The sequence below is a fragment of the Microtus ochrogaster genome, chromosome 19 (assembly GCF_000317375.1).
Source record: "Microtus ochrogaster isolate Prairie Vole_2 chromosome 19, MicOch1.0, whole genome shotgun sequence".
In the NCBI taxonomy this organism is placed as follows: Eukaryota; Metazoa; Chordata; class Mammalia; order Rodentia; family Cricetidae; genus Microtus; species Microtus ochrogaster.
The window spans coordinates 27059581-27067836 of record NC_022021.1 but is presented as its reverse complement, the minus strand read 5'-3'; the positions used below and the strand labels follow the sequence as shown (position 1 = coordinate 27067836).

The window sequence follows — 8256 nt, the reverse complement described above, 5'->3', positions numbered from 1 at the left end:
AAAAAAGAAAAGTCCTACTTGTAGTTCAACCTATATCCTGGTAGAAATCAACACTGAACATCATTAACTATTGATGGAAGAGTCAGTTATACTTTTGTTTTACACTTCAGAAATGGGTCTGCACTTGTAATATTTGAAGGGATGGGGATCAAACAAATATGATGAAAACAATAACAATATTATCAGTGGTGATATAACTAAGGCACAGCTAAAACGTCCCCTGCTTAAAGCACAGAGATTCTAGACCTAGCATGTATATCCATTGTGATATCCGATCCTGATTCAGTACAGTGAATAACTCCTTTGACCATGGCAACCCAAAGCCAAATGGGTCCAGCCTTCTTCACTAACCAACACCTCCGAAAGAGTTGGGAATGCATTTGGCTTATTTCTAAAACACTAAAAGACAACATAAAAGCATATCAACTTATGAATCATGTATCTAGGCGATCAGAACAGACTTTGGTCCTAAATAGAGCAGTTAAAAACACAAAATGTAAAAACTGGGTGTTACAGTGCATATCATCCATGCAGCCCTTGGGAGGCTGAAGCAGAAGATCAGGAGTTTGATGCCAGCTTGGGCTACTGAGTGAGATTCTGTCTCATAAAAGAAAGTAAGGAGAGAAGGGAGGGAGGGGGGAGGGCTGAGAAATGGAAGGAAAGAGGAAGAAAGGAAGGATGAGAGAGGGATAGAGAAGGTTACAGAAAAGACCATAGGGAGGGTGGGAGAAGGGAGAGAGAAGGGAGGGAGGGAGAAGGGAGAGAGAGAAAGGAAAATTGAGGTTATGTAGGAAAGCATCTATGCCTGACATGGACCCAGGAAGGAAAGGGTTACTTTTCATGTTCCAGATTTTTATGTATATATTAACTCGACTTCAAAAAGTCTCTATTGTCCCGAGCAGACCAAAGTGGAACCATGGAAGTTTACAGTTGCTGGTCTCGTTGGACTATAAAATATTGCCTTATTCTACTACTTACCCCCCCCCCCATATTTAATGCTTTCAAAACATCAACAAAAGTTGGTTTACCTCTCAGCCTCTATGTGTTATGTCAGAATCGAGCTGATCTGAACTACACCAACAACGAGGATGAGACCGTTTCCCAGCACCAGCCCCGCTATTTCACTGAGGACAGCAGCCCCAGAAGGGTTTGCTCGTCTGCGTCAGCAGCCGTTCTCAGGAACTTTCCACTTCCCTTTAGCTGTAACTTTGAGTCCCTTCGCTTTACGGAGAGGGAAAATGAAATTCAGATGTTGTTCCTCTTGTGTTACAGCAAAGCTGGTTTGTGGACACGGTCATTTGTAGTTCAGACCCCGTGTTCTGAACCACTAACCTTGGTCATCTCAGAAGCACCATTCTCATTTCTGGAGGACACTGGCGTGCTTTGGTCAGGGGCGGGATCTCTACCCATACCGGTCATTCTTAGGACTGTTTAGCAAGGTGAATGTGATAATTAAGGGTTAGGAACATTGAACAGCTATTTTTCAAAACAAACAAACAAAAACAAAAAAAAAAAAAACAAAACCTGGCAAACAAATCCAGAGCCTCGCACACACTTGGTAAGAGCTCTACCAATAAGTCACATGCGTGGCTTTTAGTAGCATTTCTGAGAAATTCTAGGGCTGCCACTCCATCGCAGGTTGGCAGAACTCTAGACTTGGTGTGCATGGTCTCACCTGCAGCAGACTTCTTCCTTATTCCTATTCACTGGGCTTGCTGTTTCTCCACTGCCAACTCAGCACCATGAGTTACTTGAATCCTATGTAAATACTCAGAGAAACAACTAAAGCTCAATTCATCCTCGGGATCTGATGTGGAACAAGCTGATCATGTTGGAGCTAAGAAATGGAGGCATCTCTTTCTGAGATAAGTAACTCATGCTGGCCTCAAAGTCACTGCATAATTCTGATGCTGTTGACCTTCTGATCTTCCCGCCTCCATTTCCCAATGCTGGCATTAGCTGCCTGAGTTACAACTATTTCAGAATGGAGATTGAACCCCAGGTCTCGGGCATGTTACATAAACACTCTAGCAAAAGAGTTATATTCGCAGTCCAGACTTTTTTTTTTTTGTCTTCTTGCAAGTTATGTATAATGAAAGTTAAATGGGGGAATGGACTGATCCTTCTTAAGACACAGAGCTCTCTAAAACCCAACTGCAGTAGATTGATTTAGAGTGGAGGCGCTCGTCTGCACTTCTGGACATGGCCTGGAGAAGAAATGTAGAAGTTATGTGGGCTAGAGAAAACCATGGTTTAAGGGTAATGGTGTAGCTTACTGGAGTCCTTTTTAAAAAGATGTTGGCCAAGACAGTCTCCTAATACATGGAGATTAATGATACTCTTTAAAAACCTCAGCCTAGGTAAAAGGATTTAGAAATGAGGCACTGTGCTAAAACTAAGGATTATACTCAATTTCCTCAGATCAAGAAAGCCATGGATAAAATGTGGTAGATATGTGCTTTCTCATCTTTTTGCAACTCAAGATGCAGCTAAACATAATTATATTTAAGTAGTTTTGCTCTATTATTCCTATGACTCTAGAAACTGAGGTACATTGTTATGTTTTCTATTGAAGGCCTAAATCATAAAACTGAATTACAAGCCAGTAGGTGGTAGTGCATGCCTTTAATCCCAGCACTCAGGAGGCAGAGGCAGGCAGATCTCCGAGTTCGAGGCCAGCCTGGTCTACAAAGCAAGTTCCAGGACAGGTTGGGCTGGGGAAACCCTGTGTCAAAAACAAAAACAAAACAAAAAAAAAGAAAGAAAAAAAAACACAAAAGCAAAAATATAAAAAATAATAATAAAAAAAAGCTGGGCGTTGGTGGTGCACGCCTTTAATCTCAGCACTTGGGAGGCAGGGGCAGGCAGATCTCAGTGAGTTCAAGAGCTAGTTTCTGGACAGCCACCAAAAGCTACAGAGAAATCCTGCCTCAAAAAACCAACAAAAACAAAAAGAAATCAACAACAACAATAACAAAAACCAATTTGAATTACAAATGTTACTCTTAGATCAACTAAAAGGTATGTAGAATGTAACTGGGCAAGGCCTCCCTGCCATCTTGGTTCAATCAATCTGGAGTGGAGAAAGACCTCACTCTGCGAAACTGTCTCAGGAAAGCTCCTCTAGCTATGAAACATACACCACGTAAGTGCCCAATCCTGAGAGGGCGACTTTGGTTTTTGCGAATCTGTTTACCCAAGGCAGTGTGTATGTACTCTGCAGATCCTAGTGTGTTTTAGCCCCATGCATCCCATCATGTTACTAAGGAAAAGCAGACCAGCTTTTACCAAGAGAAACATCTTAAACCTTCTGCCTGTCGCTCAAGCTTCTTCCAGGTTTGATAGCACTTTTTCATTTTCTTTCATTTCTGTAGCATTGGGGGGTCAAATCCAGGGTTTTATACACAGAGGTGCCTGCCCCACCCTGGCAACACAGTTCTTACCTCTTACAGTATTACAGACACAACATTCTAGAATTCTTACTTCCTGTTCTTCCCCTACCCATTTCTTTGACATTTCTTGAAAATCTGAGATAGTCGTCATACTTTCTGCTTCCTGGTCACTTCCCTAGAACTAAACATTAAGCTGGCATGTTCCATTACTGAGAATTCTTACCAGCTTACATCAGCCAAAGGTCACTTGCCCCCAGCTAGTCTGAGAAGGTTAGAAGAGGGACAAAAATTGCCAAGCTGCTTCCACCCTGAAGTAATAACTGAAATGTTATTAGCCAGCACATTTTGTTATCTAGATGGTGTAGAGGAGCTAGCAAAGATTAAAAAGTTTACACTGGAATTAGAATAAGTTTGAGGGGTGAGGGAAGGGCAACGAGCAGAGAGAGATCCTACTTTCCTGAGTCACTTCCATTTTTAGGCCAGGAAGCAATTTGTTCTGATTCTGCTTGCCCTAGAGAGGCAAGCTTCCTCTGAGGGTGGTGGAAAGATGCAGGAAAGGGAATAACCATGGCAACCTGCCCAGCTATGTGGGCCATGATAGTATTGGGGCCCCAATGTCCTGGCCTAGTCACTAGTTTAGTCAGGGTGGTCCCTCCCTTTCCCACTTCCTTGGCTAGAATGCTGACTTCAGAAGGATCATTCTTTCTCGGTAGGGAGTCTGAGAGAGTGTGGGGAAGATTGAAAAGAGACCAGAGGTCATTCTGACCAAACCAAATAGCAGGCTTCCACGCTGAGAACAGAGAGTAACTGTCTGTTCTAGCGTGAACTCAAGCAAACGTACAAGCTCCCTTAGTATCGAGTACTTGAATGATTAACAGTGTTTTCAGATAGGGTGAATGGTGTTCAGTTTTGATTAAGAAATTCTTCAGTTGCCTTCAGTGTTCACAAAGTCCCCTTATCAGTTGTTCAGGGGGCAGAAATAAGCCGATAAAGTATCCCGAAGATATAGATTAATTTTATCTTCCCAGTGTCCCTAAGTACTATTGTTCTTCCTCAGAAAACAGAATTACAGAGGTCATTCTGTGTGCCCAAGGTCATTTTACTAAGCAATGGTGCAGATAGCTTTAACCACTACCCAACAGTGCTGTTGGCGGAAGGATGAACAGCAGCTAGCGTATGAATGCATGAACTGCTGGCCCTTTAAGACACCCACCATCATTTGTGCCTCTAAGCAGGACTTTGGGCTGTCTCTAAGAAGAAACCTGACAGTTTGCTTCTGACTGACATGATTAACCCTCTAGAATATCTTCCCATAATTTAAGTTTCCCTTAAACACACTTATCTGATGGAAACACTGTCTTCTAAATGAGACTTGGGCCAGCCTCTGCAATTCAGTAATAGCGCTTCAACTATATAACAATTACAACTCCAGGGAGAACAAAACCAAAACAAAACAAAGAAACCACATCCTGCTCCTCAGGTGTTTCACATTGCCAGTTGGCTTCCCATTCTAGTTCTGTCCACTGTAGGAAATCTTATAGGGTAGATCAGTTAATAACCTCCAGGCCAGTCCCCTTGTCAGTCTTCCAGATGGGGCAACTTATGCCCCTGGTGAACTCCTTCTAGCGGCCTTCACCCAGGACAACGTCCTCACTTTATCTTCAAGAAAAGGAATGAATAATCCCCCAAGTGGAGAGAAGGAGGCAAAGAAACACATGGCATTTCCAAGTTAGCTTGATCACAGCAGTAGTGGGCTTAGGCTCAGACTAGAAGAGAAACGAAGAAGCAACTTCCTCATGGTTTCATCAGGAGCAGCTTCCCACAGTACTTCCTGAGGGATCCGAGCCACCCAGCAAGCCATGTTTTCCTTGTCTTTTAAATTTTAGGTAACAGGGATATGACTGAGCAAACCAGACCAACTGGTCAGCAGCTCCCAGAAGACTTTACACCATCACCATGCCCAACAAGTGTCTTCAAATCAATACCCCACACCCCCAACAAAGCCAACTAAAATCCATCTAACCTGTGGAGAAAGACAATAAAAACAGGCCTGAAGAACAGGAGGTTAGACTTTAACCCTTAAAATTATAATACGTCTTTAGCATAAATCCAGTCTCTGAGCCAGGTGGGGGTGATGCTTGCCCATAATTTCAGAAGTCAAAAGACTAGAAGTTCAAGTTCAGCCTGGGAAGAGAAATGCATTGAGACGCAGCCTCAAAACAACAAAAGAAAAAAGGAAAGAAGGAAGGAAGAAAGAAAAAAAATGAATGAACGAACCTACCTCTCTGTGTTTGAGTCTTTCTTCACAAATCAGCAAGGCCTAAAAATAACACTGCGGTTACCTTCCCAGCCCTTCAGGGCCTCAGGTGGAGATAAACCACCCTGGTGTCAGCACCACCAGCGCAATAAACACATCTGAACTAGAGGTTAAGGAAGAAGACATTCCTCCCATTCCTCCACTATCTCTCTCGTCTGACCACAGTTAAAATGGCATAGCTTAGCCAGGTGTGGTGGCCTCTACCTATAATCCTAGCATGCTGGGGACAGAGGCAAGAGTCTGGTGAGTTTAATCTTGCCTGAGGTGCAGAGGAAGGCCATCTACTCAGGGCTTAGGGAGGCAGCTCAGCGGCTTGCCAGGCATGTCCAAGGTCCTGGGTTCCTTCTCGAAGACTTCAGGGGAAAGAGAGAACATACCAGCCTAGAAACAAACAGTTTCTAGGGTAAAGATTGCACTAAAGGACTGGCGTTGGCGGTAGGGAGAGAAGGGATTTGCTATTAGTAAGAAGCAGAGGAATCCAGGGAGCTTGAGGCCAAAGTGACGAAGAACAGGAGAGAAACGGTGTGTGTCTGGAATACGTGTTTGAGGAGGTCACAATACCTCCTTTCTCAAGGAATCTCGCTTGTCTCACCTTCTGAGTTCCATTTGCTGTAGCATTGCTTTTCCCTGACCCAGAGCTTTTTTCCTCAGGAAAGCCTGAACTCCCAACAAGCCTGAATTCTCGAGCCAGTTAACTCCTTTCAGCTTTGGTGTGTGCCCTGCCTTGGTTAAAGGGAGTGGAGTGGTAGATGCCTGGGTGGGTGGGGTACCTGACTAGAGTAAGGCAGCCTAACCCAGGATGGGGGAGCACCCTGACAAGCCACTTAGCAGCAGCAAGTCCTGAATTCTAGCTATTCCTTCCTTTTGGAACAGTCGGTCAATACTTCTGGGTGCAGAGCCCAGGCCTCACGACTGTAAGAAAGATGGTTTATGCATCTCATCGGGACTATTCCAGCATCCATACCAGGTATCTATGAGACATTTTGCCAAATTTTCTGCCATTGCTTTATGTTCAAGTTGTATCTACCTTGGTTCCCTTCATGCTCCTGCTTCATGCCTTTGCCTTACGAGGCCCAGAAATATTTTCATCGAGTCACTTTATAGAGCTACAGCAACATTTACTATTCATGAAGTTGCCCCTTTCATAATTTTTAAATCTTTCCATGTGTCTGGGGCTCGTTTCTGTTCCTCTCAGTTTACAGTGGCTCCCTTCCTTCCAAACACAAGCTAAGAAGAAAGAGGAAAGGGTGTGGGGGGTGCCCGGAGGTAGAGATAACGTCCAACTTCTTTGAATCCAGTTAAATTTCCCTTTGGATTCAAGCAGCTCCCGACTGAAACCTACTACGGAGCAGAATTCCAAGCTCAGGATTAAGTGAAGGAGAGGGAACAGGAAGAAATAACAGCCTCTGCTCTATGCTGCTAAAAGAACCGCTACTTGACTGCGGCTCTGAGGTTTTCACACGCTTTTCGCCCTTTTTCTCGAATTCTTACTTAATCCTTCCAACTAGTTTACAACCGTCAAGAAAACAGCGTTTAAACGCTTCAGGGATTTAAAATAAGTTTGTTAAGTCGCTTGGGCAGATACTTTCCTAGGAATGCTGGTCTAAGACAAAGTTCACATTTTTAATGCCCTGTGCTGTCAGTCAGCAGAAAATAGCTCCTTAGAGGCACAGACCACGTCCAGCCTTTGTCACAAGGCAAAACCCAACACCCCTCAGCAGTTAATTAGGTGGTCAGCGGCCACACCGGCGTTCTCCCTGGGATGGCCCCAAAGCCCTTAAGCACTCCGCGCCCTGTACACACACACACACACACACACACACACACACACACACACACACACCCCACACTCACACGGATGGTCTCTTCAAATGTCACAGGATGGGCGTCTTGGAGTCCGACCCCAAAGGTAAAATGCATTCCTTGGAAGCATTCCACAGATGTCAGGCCACAAAACCACTGCTTTCCCCGGAGTACACTGTCTGATTTGTAAGATTCCTCCCCACCGCCCAAGGTCTGCAGTCAAGATAGGGGTGGGAAGAGAGGAGCGGGCAAAGGAGGGAAGGAGGTCGGCAAAAATGGAACCAAAGAAAAGGAGAATGGCAGAGCTACTCACGGGCTAGCTAGTGCCTCTGCGGAGCCAGCATGACTTCTCCGTGTCCGGAGCCTCTAGGTTGCAGCGCTAGGGACTCGGTGGGCCCCGCTTAAATAGCCGCCGGCAGGGAGCCTCGGTGCCGCGCGGCCACTCCCGGGGAGAGAGAGAGATATGGTTCTAATCAGATGCTGGCAGCTGAGGACTCCCCAGGAATGTGGCGGGATGTTTTTGCTGCCTGGGCTTGGTAACTCCCCCTCAACGTGCTACGGAGTCTTCCAAACTTAACTGTTTATTAACTCGCGCTGCAGCCGCGGAGACCGGCGCCTCTTGCGCTCCGTGCGCCCGACCAGCTGGGGGCGATCGCCCGGACCTGGAGAAAGGACCCTGCAAACGCCCGGGCCAGGAGCCCCACACTAACGGGGGCCAGGAAGGGTGCACGTAAGGACAGGAAA

General features: G+C 45.3%; 1 protein-coding gene across 4 annotated transcripts in view; it reads right to left on the bottom strand.

Moving 5' to 3' along the window:
- The window catches only part of Dab2 (DAB2, clathrin adaptor protein), a 53982-nt gene extending 45978 nt beyond the window's left edge, over nucleotides 1-8004 (bottom strand). For all 4 annotated transcript variants that reach the window (XM_005356588.3, XM_026783792.1, XM_026783790.1 and 1 more), the window contains exon 1: nucleotides 7826-8004. The gene's annotated coding sequence lies outside the window, so the exon portion shown is untranslated. The remainder of the gene's footprint in view (nucleotides 1-7825) is intronic.
- Nucleotides 8005-8256: the final 252 nt, after the last annotated feature.